Consider the following 22,410-nt stretch of genomic DNA (forward strand, 5'->3'; position numbering starts at 1 on the left):
ATTTCCCGTGAAGTGTGCGGAAAATCACTTCATTCATAATCTGTATCGTGAGCTTCGCTCGACACGATTTTCGCCTACTTAAGACTTACAAAAAGTATGCAAAATCGAAAACAGTGTCGAGGACGTGTCTATACATTTTTTACGTGTCAATAGTCGTTTTAACCGTATTTTTTAGTCAGTAAAATATAAGAAAACACTTCAAGATGTATATAAACCGCAGAGAATGATCGTGGTCACGTAAAATAAATACATTTTGTGTGAATGAAGATTGTATTTGCAATAAAAAATAATTTTAAATAATTATCACTACCATTCATAATAAAAGTATCAGCCATTATGATATATTGTAGAGTTAAAAAAAATATAGATCCCATCATAACATTAAAAAGCGTGAGTTAAATTTTTCGTTATGCTTGAAATGAAGAGTGAACGATCGATAATTTATTATCGCCTCTCGACTCTTCATCGGATGGATGTAAATGAAGATTTACAGCGTCGATTTATTTAATTTTCGTGAGATGAGGAGAAATCAGTTTGTATTCTTTTAAAGTTTGAGGTCCCGACCCTAATTGGGGTCATGGGCCGAAACAATATTTGTTTTTCCCCGAAGATTACACTTTCGCTGGATCGTAAGGTTTTGGGTACGTTTAGATGTTAATCGCGGATTTTATTGGAATTGGTTGGGTAGCCATAAACGAACACATTTCTAGGATTACGTAGACTTACATATTGATGAAAGAATCTGGCAAATGGACCGCGCTAGACGGTATAAATTTTATGAAGAAAGGTAATATAATCATATAATTCCGTATACTGCCATTATTCAGTTTTATTATACAATCTAGATTTACATATATTATATACGAGAGATATTTTAAAAGTCTAGAAAAGATATAACAAAAAAACTATAAACATAAACCATAAGCTTATTCTTATGTATAAATTTCTAAAATTTATTATAATATAATAATTTTTTGGAGCACTCTCAATATACTCATGACATGAGCTTTAATATCGACAGGTTTTGAACTAGGGGTGAGTTCCAAATTCATACATAAGATTCACCCTAATCATAGAAACATTATTGATACGCTAAAAGCGAAAATTAGCTGCCAGTTTTATCAAGTATAACTAATTGCGCTGATAATTTCTACACAAAATATTTCTATGCTAGGGGAAGCTATCTAAACCGCTTCTCTGTTAATGTTAAGCGAAGCGTGTATTTATTGAAAAAAGGGGATGCTGCGCCCAAAGATCCTATCATTTAATATGTGCAACATGGGAAGATATTAAAAGCGCAAAAAACGAGCCGCTGACTTGCAAAACTTAATAGAAGCGAAAGTTATGATAAATCACGATGAAAATGAAAATGGTCTATGCAATGCATGATTTTTTTCCAGAGCTTAATTATATAGTAGCTTTAAAGCTATCCGCTAAACGAAAGTTCATGTCTGAGAAGCAAACTCGATAATTTGAAGGTGAGATAAGTGGGTGTGGTGTTTGGGATGATCTAAAGTGTATCGACAGAACCATCATAGACTTCATGGAGAATCAATCAATGGTGAAAAAATAAATGGCTGTACATTAGAAAGGATATTCTCATCACGTTGCGGCGCGACGGGAAAGTTTATATTTTGAAGGAAGGGCGTGGTGTCTGTCGAGATGCTGCGAAGATCAATAATATTGTCTGATTGGTATAGTGGCGAGTATAATTTTAATATGTTTCTTTGTCATTTACTATATATTATATATAATAAATATACTAGAGTAAAGCTCTTTTTTTTCATCAATATATTAAATCGATTGCCGAAATACGTGTACCTTCAGCTTTAATTTTGGCAGTCGTCCAAATGTCGTGATATGGAGATAATATTAATATAGAGTAGTGGTTATGATGTGTATCTAAATGTGCACGTGTAATACTGAAGGACAAAATAACAGGAACAAGGTGACACATATTAAAATAATTTGCTGTCACACAAGAACTAAAGATTATTGGAATACTGTCGAATTGGAACATAATTCATTTTTATATATAAATAAAAATTGCAATAAATAAATAAAAAAAGCATAACTCCTCTATATTTAAATTTGAGTATATCAAATGTTTTTTGATACAAGATTAAATACCACACGCGCTCTTAATTTAGATTTATTACCATAAAAAAGAGCAACTTCCGTGTTATTTTATTGTTACCGATAAAGGTTAATGATCACTGATTTTAACACAGCAGCCACTGTAATAATTCGCAATCAGTCATACGGTTCATTATAGCTTAGAGCGATGAAATCTACTCATGGATCGATTTTTACCAGAAAGGAATCGACTTCCTCCAAATTATCATTCGCAAATAATTGCCGATCCGGTGATTGCCTTTCGATTCTTTTCATTCATCTTGTTCAATTTACCAATAATACCTCGATCGATTTTGGGATGCGTTTTATCATTGTGCACTTTCACTCTTCACATGTCATAGAACGGAAGATCACTCTCGGTTTTTTTTTATTTGATCCGTGATCGTAGCTATTAAAAAAACGTTGATCCATTAGATTTGATTTGGGTTTATTTGCTTTGAGTCACGACATTGTGATATCCATGAAATGTGATTGTTTGTTTTGTGCGATTTGCATGCGTCTAGTCGTGTTTGTTTTTAAAATATAGAGAATGAGCAAAGCGCTGTTAAAACAAATACATAAATTAGATTTTTTTATCTACTAATGTATCAGAAAGTAAAATGAAAATATTATTAATATGCTCAAGTTCAAGAAGAAAAAAATATATGCAGAATGTATCAGAAGTTCTTTAATTAAGTATATGCAAAAATGTGCAAAAAATTAATTAAAAAAGTTTGATAGTTTTGCGTATGCAAAAAATATATTATAGAAAGATTTTTTTTAGTTTTTGTTAATTTGTTTTGATTCGGTTAAATAAGACCATTTTATTCGTTTCATATTTAAACATATACACAAATAGATTTATTACTAGCAACTTTAACTAAGACTTGCATTCAATCTTAAGTCAATTAAAAACATCACTTAAAGTTATGTTTTATGCATTTATATATATAGTTACATTAAGTATTTCGCAAAATAAAATAATAATAAAGGGTGAAACAAACCTAAAGATTATGTTATTTATAGATAAATGGCTTTTATTTCTTAATAATTTAATAATTATAAATACTCGGTAACTATGCCATAAATTGTCATTAACTATTAGGTAAAAGGATTATGTATTTCATTTTAGTCTATTAATATTTTATTGTTCTGTGCTAAAATTGCATCATGATTCATTCAAACTTTAACAAATATTAAATTTAATTAAACAGTAAATGTTCTATTAAAACCAATACTAAAAAAGTATAAATGCATAAAGCAAAGAAAATATTTTTGAAGCATTTCATTTTGGGATTGACTTGTAATTATTTTAGAATAGTCCAAAAACGGAAATATAATATTTTGGAAAATCATTTTTGAATTATATTTATTGATTGAACGTTAAACGCCTTTCAAAACGATTTTCTAATTTTTTTCAAATAAGTTAATCAGCGACAATGGATGGCATTCACTACGTTTTTGTATGTTCATAACGTCTGCATTTATAATTTAAACATGTTTTTCTTGAAATTTAAACGGATTAACCTTTAAGTAGTGAGGTAATTCATAATTTATAAAATGCTTAAGAATTAAATTTCATAATAATATTTACTCAAGACTTTTTTATTCTAAATTTATTGTTAATTATTGAGTTAATGTCTCGTATATTTCCATAATTATTTTTGCTGCTATTTATTAATAATTATTTTATGTTGCATTTATATTAAATTATTGAAAACAGTGATTTTCAACATTTTTGTATTAGTATATTTTAATAATTTATTTTAACACTTTTCACTTATGATTTTTTTATATCAACACAGAGACTTTCAATATTTTTTATAAAATTAATATAAAATATTTTTTGTTATGTTTATGCATTTCGTACTCTTTAATTTATTATTTGTTATTATTTTCTATTGAAATCATTTAATCAAATTATAAAAATATTATTTTTTGTAATATTTTAAATTTATTATTTATTCATTTATATATGTAAATATATAACTATCTGGGGTACATCAAAACAGGGAAAGATCGACCGCCGTACATGTACGGCGATAATCCTCAAAGGGTTAATCAATTAGATTGCGTCACGTCACACAGATTCAAGCAGAAACTGCTGTGTTATCAAACGAGCTTTAAATCGCTTCTTATTTATCCCAAGTCAGTGGAGAAATACGAATAAACAAAATTCCCGCGATCTGATTAAAAATAAATACAATAAATAAAACACAGATTATTTAAGAAAAAAATAAAATATGGCAATAATTATAAAAATAATAATACCAATTATTTCAATAAAACGTTTTATAAGATTTCTTATACGTTCCTTCGTGAAAATCGAATTTTTGTAGTAAACATTCTTAACTTTTAAAAATTAAGTAAAAGAGGCAATAGCATATTAATTGCGACATTTAAAACTCAACTGCAACAAAACAATTCTACCCTGTGTATTTACATGTATCGGAACATCCTTCACGGCGTACGATTAATCACAGAGCAAAATTTTAAAAGCACGTGATGATCACGCGTTGAGTGATTTTATTGTGCACTGATTTGAAAATAAACAGATTTTATTTTAGAAATATAATGTAGAAAAAAATAGTGTCAATGTTCGTTCTATTTTAAATTAAAATACATATTTTGAATGTACCTTTAAAATAAATACAGTCTTTAAGTTTCTAGATTTTAGTTTATTTACTGAATACCGCATTGTTTTAAATGATATAGAATAAATAATCTTGCGGTGTCTCTTTTGCAACATTATTCTATTGATTATTTATATTAAAAACTAGCAAATAAATTTAACTCTGAATGGTTCATCAGTGCATAGCTTTAAAATATGTTTTACTGACCTAAATTAAACCTAAAAATTTAGAATGAGTAAATATTATTATGAAATTTAATTCTTAAGCATTAAAATATTTATAGTATGAATATATGGAATGTAAATACAGACTGAATGTCTTTAAATTAAGTTTTATTTGCAGTAATAATCTTGTCTTAATGATCTATACATTATTTTATCTACTTCGCGTTTGTCTACTGTTTCCAATAACTAATAATTTGGAGATATATAAATTATAACGTTTTATTATGTATTTAAAACTTTATTGCATTGTAAATAATATTTGTATAAAGGTCACATGTATATTTAATATACTTGTAAGTAAAATAAGTTTCTATTTATTATTTCCGTCCAGCGGTAACGGTAATAGTGAGCAATCGCTCAAAACAAATTTTTATGAATAGCAATTTGTCCGAACGTTCGTCTAATTGTCATTAAGCGATCATCAACGATCGACAGAAAAACTTTAAAAGGGAAAGCTACAGCTAATATAGTTGTGAAAAAGCAAAACGACTCCATACAATATATTCGCAATAGCAAAAAATATCCATTTTCGTCTATATTATATTGATTAATTCCGTATTAATACGTGAAATATGCTTTTACAATAGCTCTTTAAGCGATATTCAACCTCGAGGCTATTAGATATAAAATAGGAAATCGGCATTTTAGCGATTCATCATTTTTTATTGACATCGATTAGATGATAATCTTTCAAATACACACATTTATGTATATACGGAAAAATTATATTGCCATATATAAAATTAATAACGACACAACGCGTTAAATTAACGTTGGACGAAAGTGGTTTTAACGTTGTTTACATTGATTGTCAGATTTCCCTTTGTAGACCTTTGCGTTTCGATCTGTACGATTTTAAATTAGAGAATATGTACTTTGAGCACGAACAACAATCAGTTTATAGCATATAATTGCGGATTGTATCACAGGTGTGTTTATTTATATAATTTCTTTACTGCAAAGAGAATTTCTAAATAGCTCTACAGTTTGATTTTAAGAATTTGTATTAAACATTACATTAAAAGGTTTATTTAAAATATTTTTAATGGATCGTATTGTGTGAGAAACTAACTAATTATTCAGTAGTAAATATAGAATGCAGCACATTAAAAAATATGTGATTAAACGTTTGTTGTTACCAAGTGTATAATTTGAAAGATTTGCGTAGTGTTACGCCTTGTTTACGCAATCTGTCGAACAATGTCTGACAAAATTTATATTTGTTGCGTTTGATAAGCGGTCAGTTTGACACGTGCATAACGAACCGTTAAATTGTCAGTTAAACGATCGCAGTGGTACAACAGCGGTGGTCTTAACTGTGACATGCCAACTTTAGACTTCCGCACTTACGAATATGCCATTGTTTGCAATTTTTTATTTGCAATCTGAAAGTGACGCATATATCATAGCGCTCGCTCAAGAACAAAAAGACAGACAGACAGACAGGCAAAAAAGTGTTTAAATAAATAGATAGAAAACTGCAGGGTCAGATTAGAAGTGGGAAGGTTAATCGATTACATTCATTAGACGTTTATTAATACAAACATTGTGTGCAGTCAAAATAACAATGAAAAGAGAAAGCCGCAGATGGAGTATGATATATTAATCAATATCTTAGAGAAATTTTAGATATGCAAGATAAATCATAATCGATACCTTTGTTTTGATTTCGTAATGATACATGCGCAACCAATTAAAAACGCAAAAGTCATCATACACTTTTTTATTACCAATTATCAAGAATAATTATCAAAGTAAATAGTATTCAGTATAGGTTGCATTATTTTTAAAAAGCGTCCGCCCACCAATTCCGGTAAATGATTGATTGCTTTATAAAGGAGTATAGATCCGAGAGAAATTCGCGTGCCAATATTCGCCTATTAATCTTCTCAATTCGTAAACAGATAATTATACGTTAGTGTAACGATTTTTTTATAAACACGTTTAAGATTACGTTTCACGCAATATCAAATTACTTATAATAGAAATATACTTCAGGTACGTTTGTCGTAATACTGTAACAAGAAACGAAGAAAGTGTAAACGTAAAAATTGGCCTTGAGTGAAATCAGACCGTGAGCAACTTTATACTTTTGTCATATATCATCAATGATTTTCTATATGTACACGTACCTACACTATTGAAATCTTATTTCGCAGTTGAATAGACTGAGGGACAATATAAACAGACGAGCCTATTTAATATACACAATAGAATGATACGGAATTAAACATATAATAAATATATATTATTTCACAAATATTATTTATTATATACAATAAAAACGCAGCAGAAAATAATTTTATAATATTTAAAATTGTCAATCTTTATTGAGTTAGATTTCCGAAAGAAAGAGAAAATAGCCTTTCGGTTTTACAAGACAACAATTTGAGGCAGGCATTGCCTTTGGCGTAGCCAAGACCCAAATATCGGATGACTACAAACATTTTACCCAAAATTGCATAGTGGATTTTCTATATTTTCTTTTTTGACACGTTGAGAAAATTGCTTTTAAATTGTTTGCAATTGTATGATATTTTCCCAGTATGCTACAATATTTGCTTAGACTGTTTTACAAACAACTATTATATGCGTAAATATGGCACAAAGTGGAAATTATGATATTTTCATCTCTAGTCTTTACTGAATAAATTAATTATCGCTATGGACATATTTTAATTTTATTAGTGCCTTTATAAATGTAAGATTCGTCAGAAGATATGAACAGTGATATAACTTGTTGACTAATATCTGGGTTTGAATCCTATATTTTTATATTTTTATCATATCAGAGTGAATATTATACAATTATAATTACGGTCGATCATTTTTTTTTGATTTCACAGAGAAATATCGTGATGAATAATTAAAATAAAATCAAGTCACATATATAGATTAAAAGCTGTAATATTAGTATATAATATACAATGTCTCGCTAATATTGATTGTATTTACACCGTTGAAATGAATTAGGTTTAAGCCTGTCATATTGCAACGTTTGATTTACAATATATAAATAAAAATAAAAGCAAATTCCTTGAAAGTTATTTCTTGATGATAGTGTATACGATACTGTTTAAAAAATGAGCTGTATGGTATAAGAACAATATATATGTATAATTCTTTCGTTACACAAGTTCCAAGATGTGTATTTTTATATAGTAATGATTCCATTGCATTATGGGAATGCATATAGAAGGATCATTATATGACTCACTACAAAATAAATATTTTTCAGATACTGAACTATTGAAAAGTTGCTTAAAGAAATTTTTCACATTAAAAAAAAAAAATTCCACAATTTATAAATATATTGATTTGAAATTAGTGCATAAATTTATATATTAATTTGATTAATAAATAATTTTGGCAAAAATTGTAGTAAAGCTCTATATCAAAATAAAATAATGCATTTTATTAAGTCGTAAAAAATTATTAAAACTCTATGTTATACTATTTATAGTATTTAGTAAATGTTTCATTATTTTAATGAAAGGTAATTCAGAGTATTATTAGCAAACCGAAATTGTTAAACTTTTTAAATCAATGTAGTTTTTTATTGTCTTATTTTAGTACATAATACTCTCACAAAAATCCATGGATTCTTCAGAGATTATTTTAAAGACAGCGTAAAAAACTTTTGCTTATAATCTACTCAAGCATGCATAAAGTATGCCAAATAAACAGCATTTCTTAGACTTTTTATTGCGGTGTATCAAAGAAAGATGTATCATAATTATTCAACTAAAAGACATATTTTAAAAATATGTTATAGATTACACTTTAGAGTCTGCGTTAAAAATAAATTTTAAACGTTTTCAGAAAAGTAAGGCATGTAATATATTTAGGTAACGGATAGTGACAGGTGGCAATTACACACAGATATATAGTATATAGAGTTTACATGTTTGTTTTTGATATATATGCGAGTACACGTTGGATGAAGCACCACCGGCCGTTGTTTTCCCGTCGAGGTGCATCAAAAAAATGTGCCACCGTCGCGTCAGTGTTATCAGAGTGCCGCTAAGTTTTGGCCATAATGAATAAATAAATAAAAATGGGACTCCACATTACGATCATGACTACTTATATTATACATAGATCTCAAATATTTTTTACTTAAATTTAATTTCTTTAAACAATAAATGTATTGTTTATATTGTATCTTTCATAGTAAGAAATTGTATGCCTCTCAGGTTTTCGCACCTTTGGCAAATGTATTCTATACTTTTATTTGCTTAAATAAAATAGTTGTAAGATTTTCTAAATTTATCTAGCTCATAAATATTTTTTTTTTAAAGGCAAAATTTACAGCAGTTTATTTACGTATGGCGATTTTTAGAAATTTAGCAATCTTTCTTTTAATTATATTTGATTCGCTGAATTGAATTTTGTACACTTTTTTGGAAAAACTGTTTAGTTTAAAGTGATATTTTTATTCTATATGTAGGATAAAAAAAATCAAAGTTGATTGATTCAAATTTAACTTAGATATTTAAATTGAGGGTCCTGAATCAAATTTCATAACTAATAGAACGATTATAGAAGAAAATCCAAATTGATTGTGTTTTGTAATGCCAATTCTATTTACTTTATTTCATAAATTTATTATTAATTTAATGGAATAACTTTATACATAAAGTGAGATTTCTTCCATTGAATTATCATGTTTAATAGCCATTTAAGTTAGTTTAATTAATCTCGTCGGTGGATTGCCCACGCGTCAGGGATGTCCCAGTTAAACGGCCTCCGCGAGTATGCAAATCCGAACTAGTTTTCCGCAGATCTTCTGTCAGGAAATAGCCAATAATGCCTACAATCACAAGACTTCCTCTAAGACAACCAGATGATTGAACGATCTGATCATGATGATTAGTACGTTGGAGTGCGAAAGTCCTGTCGCGCGATAATCACCGTTCTTACGCGGAAAATCTGAGGAAACGTACCATTTGAAAAGTCTAGTAAAAGGTGGTCTTGATTTATGGCAAAGCACGCTAAATGAATAAGTGTTATTAAATGGCGATACAATGATCAAACACCTTATGATTAAAATAGTTATTGTTCCTTAAGCATAAAATCCTTGTATCATAACGCAATGTCAAAGTTGTAATGAATCAAACGTGTGGGATAGGACAATAATTTAATATTGCTATTGTTTAATTATTTTATATTTAATTATCTTACAAATAATTAATAGAAACAAACTATAATACAGCAATAAAAAATATAATAGCTAATCAAAATCAATGATAAAAGACAAAAAATTGAAACTTGTTAATAAGAAGCGCCAGCGAAAGTCTAAACTTATAATTCTAATAATAATTAACCCTTGTAAATAATAACAATGTTTACTGTATATTGCGCGGCTTTCTATTTGCGAATTTAATTAATATTTTTAATCAGCACGATTCCACTATTGTTCAACTATTGATAGGCGTAAAAACCAATTAACACCTAGTTAATCGAGTTTTTTGCACACGTTAATTTATAAATTAATTATAGCGTAATGAGGCATTTTTTAACACTGGCGAAAATTGGGCTACTCGTTCCGATAAGCGCGAAAGTGATTTAAAGACGCCAGTGAAGACACTTTTATTAAGATGGATAAAACGAAAGTATGTAGATATATCTGCAGTACATTTGTATAATACATATTATACGTATAGCTAGCGTGTGAATAAAATCAGGGAAAGTTTGGCGGTCAGCGAGCTGAATTTTTTTTCCGCTATTAAAGCCTTGACCTCTATAGGCGATTCTCACAGTCGACATAAAGCCATTATTATTAACTGAATATCAATTCATATTGATAATTGTGTCCGAATCGATCTCTTCCTCTCGCCGATGATAAATCTCGCTTTAACTGCAGATCAAACCGCTAATTGCACAACACTGCGGGCACTAATATAGTATCAATTGATTTGTTCGATGGCCAAGTAGCCATGAAAAATTCATATCATCCATAATTGAATATAATAATAATCTGACGTCTCTTATTCGGTTTCTCTTTAAAGTATAATCAAAGAAAATATAACATAGATATACATTATGTTACGAATCAATTCTAAATAGTTTTAAGAGTCAGTGTCTCTGATATCATAGGATAAATAAAACTGATGTCTTATATTGAGTGACAAATGGAAATGTTTTGATACTTGAATCAATCAATATAATTTTGATGGAGAAACTCGCACTCGCAATATGATTGAATGGAAATCATTATAGAACGACACAATGTGATCGGCGGATGTTGAACTTTTATACTAGTGCGAAAAACGGCATGAACCGTTTAGTCATTTTAATTTGACACTTACCGTCGTCGTACCTTAAAAAAAATTGAGATTAAAATTCGCACAATAACACTATGACTTGCGCATTGATTATTGATATTTTTTGCAATGTATAAAATTTACTTTCAATACCGTTATCTTGCACCCCGTCGACTTTGCAGAAATTGCAAACTGACCTTTAAATGTGAAATTAATTCATATCGTATCGATGCCGAAATAATGTTCGGAGATGATATTAGAAACCGCAAGTTGTGGTTTATCTATAGCGATTCATTATTTTAGTCGTGAATAACCTTTAAGAAAAAAAGTTGTTTCTGTTGTTGATATGAAAATCATTCAGGGTTGCATATTAACTACGTATATATATATATATATATATTTAACATACAAATATAAATAGTTTATTAGCAAAAAATAGTTTCATCAATAAAATACTGAGCTGAATTGAATTGTCAATATTAGCTCTTAAACAAATAAATATATTGAAACCTAAAAATATGTTTTTACTTTACGTGAGCTAACTTTGCTCTTTTAAAGGACAAAAAAATTGTTGAATTTCGCATCTTTTATTTGCTTACAAAAAATACTCAAATTCTAAACAAAGAATGACATTTTTTATGTATTTATACTATTACTTATTTTATACAACATAATAAATAAAAATGTTGTTGTAAGTGAGACACAATGTTTAATTATTTATAAGCATTACAAAAATAAATATATTATTTAAAATAATAAAAAGAAAAAACTTAAGCGCTTTTAATTTATTTTTAATGCAATGATCTTAACTTAGCATCATTAGCTATTATATTTTTAGTTTTTTAGTCAGAAGATTTGTGACCGTACTAAACAAACGTTTTACTAAATACTAAAAAAGAAATTCTAGTAGCTGTTTTTTAATATAAATTACTGAAAATATTCGAAAGTGGGTACAAAATGGGGCATGCTAACTTTTAGAATATCTTAAAACTGTTGATTGAAAATATATGTATGTAATTTCAAGTGCTGATAATAGATACGCAAATGATTTTTTACAATATTTAAAAAAATCTTAAATTTAGTTTGTACAACAAATTTTTACCACGAACTCAAAAATAACAATAAAAATATATAGCTTGTCAAAGTCTGATAAATCTGGAATCAATCAAGTTGATTTGTAATGCATCGTATTTATTCCCTAAGAACTATAGCACTAACTAAAAGTTTATAAAACTGATCTAAACTTTTTAAAAGCTTCTTCATAAATAACAGTATTTTTATGAAAAAGCATGCGATTTAATTCATTAAAAAATCAATAAAAAGTTGTTTAAATAATACAGTATTAAATAAATTTTTGGATTGCCTTATTGATCTAATGTAATATTTAGATTCTTAATGACACAATGTACAATTAATTTTATTCAGTTGTACATTGTGTGTAAATATTCAAGAAACTCAAAAGTAGTAACTGACACGATATTACTCTATGAGGAAAAAGTTTTTTCAATCCGTAAAATATTGATTTGAAAAAAATTTGCAGATATGCTAGAAATAAGGCTTTACTTTTTAGTTTTAGCTAGATTAGAGATTTGATATATCATAATATGTATTTTTAAATACTCACTCAAAAAATAGTAAACCATTTTATTAATTATTTTTATAGCATAGTGTGTACAACCAACGCCACATATATAATAATAACGATAGGTGTTAGAACTACCTGATATATAACCGGTAGTAATTCTTCACATATAGTATATGGTTTTACAGATTTAGCAATCAGTAATGTAATATAAGAAGAAATACGCAATAATGTTTTTTTTTACATTCTTGAAAATAGTATCCAATTCTTATTGTATAACTGAGCTACAAATAACAATGGATTCTAATAATAATGTAAGGGTAAATTTCAACACTAGACATTTTTTTTTCAATATTTTTAGTTTATTGAAAAATGAGAATTTTCATTTTGACGCCTCGATTTTTTAAAGATATTTCGAGAAATATTGATAAATAAAATAAATGTGTACTGAACGAAAAAGAGAACTGGATGATTGTTGAATAGAATAAACTTCAATAAGATGATGGTTTGCTATTTTAAATGTGAATAATCGAAGGACCAGAACGGATCAATATTCTTCGATTTATTACAGTTAGTGTTTGAGTTACAAAATAATTTTGGGCTTTCGGGTTTAAATCTAAATCGTTAAAAAATTAGCAATAACAGCTGTTGATTCATTACATTTTCAATTCTTCGAACAAGTTAAGATAATAAAACCTCTTTGGATTATTAAAAAAAACGGGATTTAAATTTGCTAAAAGGCAAATTGTATGAAGTACTCTCTGAAAAGCCTTTCTTTTTATTTATTTATTAATGTAGTTCTTATTAATAAAGCAACGATAAGATAGAGTAGTTAAGAAATTTCTAAACATTTTTTCGAAATTCAAATACTACCAACCTCTATTTCAAGATTCCAATAAAAATATTTTTAAGCATCTGGCACAGATTCACCCGTTTTATGCAGCAGTATAAATAAAATGCAGCGGTTATAAAACATTTAAAAATATTCGTACAAATTTTATTTTTAACAAATAAAAGCTCTGTGAAAATTTACTATTTGATATTTTTTGAGTAATTCTCGAGAAAGAATTTTTGAGAATAGACACTATTTAGCACTTAAGCAAACTATAAATTGCATTTTGTTTGATTATTTTGGATTTATGTTATACAGCAAATGAAATATTGCAACAAGACAAATGTTTTTCATAAATTTACTACACTATCTTCATTCTTTATGCTCTACATGGAACGTTTTAGCGCCTACAAGAGGACGGAACTACTTTGGGAACAACTGATATATTTGAACAAACAACAAAATGCATTAAATTTAAGCAATATTTAGATGTTGTCATTTTCTTAAATCGTATATGCTTGAATATACAGATTCTGCCTTTAAATATCAATAGCCTTTTATTAAAATTGTGGACTAATAATTTGCACTTTTAAGATTTTGCATTTTATAAGAATATGACGAAGTAAATAATATTAATAATTGAGTATTTATCCATTTTGTTGCCGAAATCCAAAATTTGCAAGAATTTTTGGATCTGACATACTCATTAAATAATAAATTGGATAAATATTTTTAATAGGCTGTATGGTATTTGCTTCAGATCTAAATATAATTTCATTATGTAATACATAAAAGTATCCTTAAAGGCTCAGAAACTAAAGAATTGCTGATATTTCACCACCATAAAATATCGTATTTTTATATATAGAGAAACATGTATAATGAGTTTGAGATGGGACGGTTAATTATTATGGAAAACACATTGCTAATATAATACAATACTAATAAATAGGTACAATGAAATTTTGTTTAGCTTACCTTAACATTTTTGAGTATCCCTATGGTTCAGTCGCTCCATGTGCTTCAATTCGTCTGCGTTTATTTGCTCTGCGAAAAGAGGAAATTAGGTTTTAATTCAAGCAAATTATTCAGAGACAGGCGTGAAAGTGAACGAAATAAGCGCCGTGTGGGAAAATCAAAAGGCTTAATGAAAATTTTCAATTTGTCCGCAGGCCGTATACGACAAATGTTCGCCGTCAAACTGAGAGATCTTAATCAAGATGTGCACGAGACATATAATCATTTCAATTACCGGCCTCTGGGTAAGATTTAATATCGTGTCACGGTTGTGTCAAAACGTTGATTTGATTTTTGCTCGCGACACATAATAAAACACAAAGAAACGAGTAGCACGTAATATGTGACAGGCAATATGTTATTTTTATTAAATAAAATAGTATAATAGCTAGTGCTGTTTAATTATAAAGTATTTAATTAAAATAAGTATCGCATTCATTAAAAATATAATTTACTTATGAATAATACTTAGATATAAATTGATCAAAAATATTGTTATGTTTTAAAATAATACAGACTAAAATGCAATTAATTTTTTTTAAATATGCTTCTAAAAAAATATTTTTACCAAATATGCTTCTAAAAAAATATTTTTTATCGATTTATCATGACAACTATAAATCAATTATTTTTCTCTTCGATTTTCCAATCGATCTCTTCGTAATCAATTTATTGGACAATATGTTGGAAAATCTCTCCATTTTATCTTTGTATTTTTCTCTTCGTTCATGACAATTTTTATTTTTAAATCTGTGTGAATCTACTAGTAATACTGTTAAAATTATATTTTGGAACCTCTGAATTATTAAATGTTGGAGTTGTCTCCTGATCCACAGAGTTAAATACTGTAAATCTAAATAAGCTAAATTAAATTAAGGATGGATTTTTTTTGGTTTTACAATAGAAGTAAGTTATCTGGTTTGTTGCTCTATTTTTTTAAATTTATATAATACATACTAATACTTATATGATAATGTCCGCTATTTAACGCAGCTGTTAGCTTAAGACAGAACTGTGTTAATGCTTAAAAAAAACACGTGTTTGTTAAAAAGCTTAAAACGAAACATTTTAAGTACTAGAAAAAAATGTGTAGCTATAAAGCTTAAGTCGACAGTGAAATTCAATCAGCATAATGGTAAAAATAGTTTTATTTCTTTTTAAATCCATTTAACATTAGTTGTTCCAATATCGAAACAATTTGTTAAATACTTTAATTATATAAATTAAGTAATAGTGACATATATATTTTATTTTTAAAGATTTTTCAGTGTTGCTTTAAGTGACAAAGGATTTTTCACATATTTTTAAATATTACTTGCTAATCTGTAAGAGAAATATGATATTGTTAAGTAATTTTTACACTTCGATATTTATATTTACTCACTATTTTACCGCTTAAATATAAAAACATATTTGATCAACGATAAGTAAAGACAATAATTTCTTTAAATAATAAATTAGAGTTTTTTTAAAAAAACATTTAACTTATTGAAACCTATTTATTAAATTAGAGTATTATATTTTATACTGAAAAATATCAGTACAAAGCTATTTTTATATGAAAAATTATATTTTTGACGTTTGTAAATGGTAAAATATTATAAATTTACATAAGCTATTGATTTTATTTTTATTTGTAGTATGATGACTTAAGTGGCGAAGCAAACTAGGTTATTAGTTGGAATATTTTTTAAAACTTTTAACACTGGATTGATGAATGCAATTTGTTAAATCTAAAAGATTTTAAATTATTTATAATAATTCTAATAAGAGACAATATCAATAGCGTTATTCTTTCGATCGAATGAACGACGTTTTATACTGTAATTTAATTTTTTTTAATAATAAATAGACTACTTCATAATGTTTAATTAAATGGCAAAAATTTAATTCGCAATTATTGTAACACTACACTTATTCGCATATTCTTGATGAAAGTGTCGGGCTTTTAACTCACCGCTCCGAAATTAATACATTGTCGTCTCACTGAAAAAAATCCCACCATAATGGCTCTCATCGGAAGCTCAATGAGATAAATATAGATCGCGAATACAGGTGTTGCCCGAATGAATATAATTACAAATCGTTTCGCACATTGGTACATATTTGTTCGGTGAGAGCAAGTCCACCGCAACGCTTCCACCTTGGGGCTAACGCTTTTTGGACCTATGTACGAAAAACTGATTTTTTTTCAATTAGAAAACGTACCGACTTTGTACCGTTGTAACGATGCTCTGCCCGGAGGCTGTGTACTTAATGCACGTTTGCAAAACAAATCCACATGCAACAGAACATATTGTTAAAAAAATACGAAAAAGAAGACCTCAATGTCGACAAGGTTCAATTACGAAGCATCGCGTGAACGAAACTCTTTGTTCACGCGTAAATGCGAATAGAAATCGACTTAACGTAATAATACGAACTGACCAGCTGGATATTGTGTTTTACGTGACCCACTTTACGTCTCAAATGTTGATATGTCATTTGATCCACATGTCTGCAAGTGTACAGTCTAACCTTAAACGCATAAAATAATACTTTAATTATCCAGCGTAATTAAATAATAAAATAGAAAGGGTCAACTTTATGAAAGTAACACACTGGCTTAATAAAGAAAAGCAAGTTTATTTAATTTTATAGTTCGGCAATTAATGCGACTTTTACAAATAATGTGAACGCCCAAAAAAGTAAAAGTTTCAATGTTTATTTTAACCATTAAATTAATCGAGTTCTAAATTAAAATTTTAATTACGTATATGTATGTATATTATAGTATATTATACATACTATAAGATGTTATCTATGATTTATTATATTTATAGTATAGTATACACGAAGTACCTGCAATTTTTATATTAAACCTATACAATCAAAATAGTTTATTTTTAGTTAAAACCCTTGCCTAAAATAGGCATTTTTAATTATAAATATAAATATTAGGAACTCTGATTTTTCAGAAATATATATATATTTTTAAATAATAAAAAAAAATAATAATAAATATACATGAAAAATTTAAAGTAAACAATCAATAAATTAATAAAAAGTATTTTTAATTAATTTTTATAAATTTGATTGTTCTCCAACGAAATTCTGTGAAATTTGTGAATAGACAAGGCTTGTCAATATAGCCCAAGACAAAAAATAGCTTTGATAAAACAGCCTCGACAAATAAATCGGCACATAAACTGCATCAACAAAAAAGCACACACAGAACATAATTGTTTATACACTAGACTGTCAATATTTATGTAAAAATATAAGTTTTTCTATAGCATAGTTTATATTAATATTATTATTGTAAATACAACGCGCTTAGATCATTCACCTAAACAATTATTTTGATGAGTAAGCAATTTATGTCAATTTGAGGAATCTGTTTTTATTAATTTAGGATCATTACAATTTATTTCAAAATGTTTACTTTGACCTTTTAAAGAAGTAAAATAGCCATTTTTTTAAATGTTTTTTGATTACATTATCATTCTTATAATTTCACTCTACTTGATTAAGAAATCACATATCTTTAGTCAATATTTATTATTAAAATAGATGTGATAAAATTTGGGCTACATCCCTATAATTTACCTAGTGAGTCAATACAAATATGTATAATAAATACAATCACCTGCTTTTATATTTTGTGAAACAATATTAGTATAATTTATATTTTAACATGGTAAAAATTATTAGTTAATAAAATCTATTGAATTGTTATTCTTTATTTGTAAAAAAATAACGTAAAATATTAAATAAAAATATTAATTAGTATAATCCATATGTTAAATTAAATACATGGCATTATAAATAAAAGTGGAACTACTCGATATGCTAAAAATGCAATACCACTATTTTATTTTAAAAACCAATATTTCTTATCAGAAAATATATAATATTACACTCATTAAAGAAATATAGAGATGACTATTTTGATACAAACTACTATAATGGTGTGATAAATCGCTTATTGATTTTAACTTTAATTATAAAGCAGGACACAGCAATAAAACGTATACTTCAAAAATGCACTGATTAGGCAAATTATCAGCATTTTTAAATATGCACCAGTGAGATGCTTTTATGAAACGCTGTGTACTGACTGTGATTTATTAATAACATATAATTAACATAGAGCCAGAGAAGTTCAAGCTAAAAGGCGACTATTTGTCAAGCAAGACAACGTTTCTTGGAACGGATATTTAAAATAAATAAAAAAGCGTGTTAGAACTTGTTCGAAATAAATTTTAGCTCATCGTACATTTCTGAGTGCTTCTGAGAACTCTTTTATTTTTATCAAGCACCAGAAATAGTAACAGTTTTGAGCCATTGCAGATAGTTCGTAAATCGAACACAGGGCACTTTTATTTTTTAGGCTTGAAGCCAGTGTTTATTTAAACGGGCCGCCATTGAAAGCTAGAAATCTCGTCCTTGGCCGACCCTCCCCATTAATGGCGTTCTCTAGAGACGGCAGCTTTTAAAATTGGCTCCATGGAGAGAACACCAAAACGCTCCTCACTGATGATGACGGTCTGCGCTCCCAGATAATGTGCTAATTTTACTATTCTACTAATGCTTTAATTATATCAAAGGCTTGAATTAAGTTTTCACTGGCACTAAAGATTCTAAAAGTTAGTTCAAATAAAAGTGGTTTAAGATCAACTAACGGAAAATAGTGATTTAGCTAACTTTTTTTAATTTTGATAGTGAATATCAGCAAAATATTTAAATATTAAAAACCACGACGGTCTTAGTAAGCAAAAGCCAACTAAAAGTAGATGCTGTATTGTGATTTAGAAACACGTTTAATGCATTTAAGAAATATTACATTTGAAAAAAAACTTTACTTTTATGTATTAAGAATATTTTTTTAATAAAATGTTTTGATTTTTTTCTACACGATTTCTCGTGTATTATTCATTAATATAACATCTGTTTCATTGCTAAATTGATAAGTCTAGATCGTTTTTAAAAAAAAATCTGGGTTAAAAGTGACCAAAGGACATGCTTTGGTATAAAAATTGGGAAAGTCAGAAGATAAGAATAGTGACAGAAAAAATTATGTCAGTAATTACAAGCAGCATTAAAGTTTGTTTTGAAAGACAATAGTACACAATTATATAACAAACCTACATTAATACGTAAAACATAATATTAAAGTCTTAAAAAAAATGTTCACTTCCCTTCAATCAGATCTTAAAAATTTAACATAAGATATGATAAAAGAGTTAATTGGAAAATAATATCCCTCGATCGCTAAATTAGAAATGCCGCTCAAAGAGTTGTAGAAATAGAATTGATAGTTTGAAACAAGGATAGAAAAATATTGTAGAACTTAATCAAAAATATATGCTATAGGCTTCGAAATACACTTAATACATAATATATACAAACTAAATTTAACACTGAATTTAACATTGCAAATTTTCTAAATATTTACAAAGTTGATAACAGGTATAGATGTGAAAAGTTGCACTATACAAAGTTAAGAGATAAAACTTGCATAATTTCATCGAATAATCAACGCAACTCATTAATTATATTGTGATTGCGCCGCAATAAAGCTTGCTGTTAAACACCATCAGATTTCACTCGCTGATACTTCAAACAAACACATCAAACACTATAACAGGTGTACACAATGTTTGCCATAGACTTATTTACACCGTTGCTAATGGATCTGTTAATTAACTTTTACCAAAGATAACAATTTTAATGACTTAATTGTATTGTTGAGCGTTGACAGCTTAGGCAAGTTTATCACTTCTAGAACGCCCACACAAATACATTATTAAATTGCTAGGTAATTAATTAAAAAAATATTATGATAGAGAAGGTATTTAATATAAGATATGTATGTCATGATATGAGAGGTTCATTCAATGGTTATGTAACAAGCGCCTCTGTTGCATACCAGACGAAACGCTGCACATTATGGTTCAATGGCCTAATGAGTGCAAATCCATTGAACAAATGTGGAATATACAAGTGGGCGATACAACTTGCCATATGATCCGTTTATTTAACATATCCTTTGACATGACCATTAACAAATTGCTGACAATTATGCTAAATTGTCGCTTATCGGACGCCAAAGTTGTTTTGCCTTATAACCGTATCGGTACCGAGCTTTGAAACTATTCGCAGTTACATATATTACATGGTTAAGTTTAACTATTTCCAGATGAAAATAAATCCAATTATTTTTTGAACAGACATACTGCGACTACGATTTATGCCAATATGAATACGAGACGCATTGAACAAATCTGAAATGGGTTATTTATGTGCGAGAATATGGTTATTGAAATGTCGATCAAGCAAGATTTCCCTGCCAATCAAGCCGGGCACTAAACCAGCAAATCGTGACCGGGTTCGCTTTATGATGTATAGAATTGTTTCAAGTCCCACCGGTTACTGGTGTTGAGCGCAACGAAAAAAAACGACAAGCCTCGAAGTGCTTCGGAAGAAAAAAAATTAACCGGAGCACGAAGGGGTTGTCAAAAAAAAGTGGAAGTGGAAGAACTTCAACCAAGAAAGTTCTTCAAGCTATCTGAAACACTCGACCTGTTTCGCGAAGAGACAGAAAAGTTTCATGTGTTGGCTGAATTTTTAACAGTGAGATTCTTATATAAAATTTACAGCTAGAAAAAATAATCAAGTATATATTTTTTACGATAACAATTTATTTTAATATATGTATATATTTAAGCAATAACTAATGTATACTATGCTAACTTTATTATTAAGCTATGTATGTATGAATTTTACGGAATTTTAATTATTCAATAGGTATTTTAACTTTATAATAATTCAATTAAAATATGTTAGTTTGGTTGTGATATTTTAATTACCAAATGGAAATTAAACCACTCGTTTAAAAATGTTTGATAAAATAGATAAATAATATTTTTTTCTAACTGGCACATTTAAAAGTAGCCTATAAGCAATAACTATTATAAGTTATTGTTATATTTATAAAAACTAAATATATTTTTAAAAAAAATTTATAATAATAAATATGTTTTGTTAAATATTTAATAATCAAATTAGTGAGACTTACTTTTTATTATTAAATTCTCAATACAATAAAAAACTATAAATATTCTATATATATTTAATAACAATATATATAATAACAACTGCTAAGATAAACTCTAAATGTTATAGGTTTATTTTTATAAAACGGAGTCAATGACGTTACAAAAAAATCTAAATTTTTCTCAAAATTTAAATTAATTATTAAAGGGTAGTTTTTATTAATAACTATTATTAATAAATTAATATGCTTTTTATGTACTTAAAAATACATTAAATAATCACCTTACTTATATTGAACCAGTAGAAAAAATATTGTTTTGAGCACAATCACGATTTAAAAAATCATTTTAGATTCAATAAACTTTAAATATGAAGTTTTACAATATCCACCAGAATATTTAGATTCAATCGTTCAGTATTTTTATATAAATAATACATATTTAGAGTTGCAAGTTGAAGAGTGCAATCAAAATTATAAGTATTTTATAGGTTAATGATATAAAATAGCAAAATATAAAGGCATCTGTTACAAGCTACACATCATAAAAATCAGAGAGAATGTTAATTTATTATTATTTAATCTATTTTTATTCGGAAGCAAATATACATTAATTTACATAACGAAACACATCGACCTCCATAGCAAAAATTATCAATATATAAAAAAATCACAACAGGTGTTCCAACTCTTAATTATGCATCA

The 22,410-nt window shown here is 27.6% G+C and overlaps 1 protein-coding gene across 1 annotated transcript in view; it reads right to left on the minus strand.

The window, feature by feature from the left end:
- The window catches only part of ko (Stork-head domain-containing protein knockout), a 160,105-nt gene that overhangs the window by 58,720 nt on the left and 78,975 nt on the right, over positions 1–22,410 (minus strand). The window contains exon 2 of the mRNA XM_088200178.1: positions 14,631–14,699. The gene's annotated coding sequence lies outside the window, so the exon portion shown is untranslated. The remainder of the gene's footprint in view (positions 1–14,630; positions 14,700–22,410) is intronic.

The sequence above is a fragment of the Plectrocnemia conspersa genome, unplaced genomic scaffold (genome assembly GCF_051122295.1).
Source record: "Plectrocnemia conspersa isolate PC_06_02 unplaced genomic scaffold, ASM5112229v1 ptg000012l, whole genome shotgun sequence".
Taxonomy (NCBI): Eukaryota; Metazoa; Arthropoda; class Insecta; order Trichoptera; family Polycentropodidae; genus Plectrocnemia; species Plectrocnemia conspersa.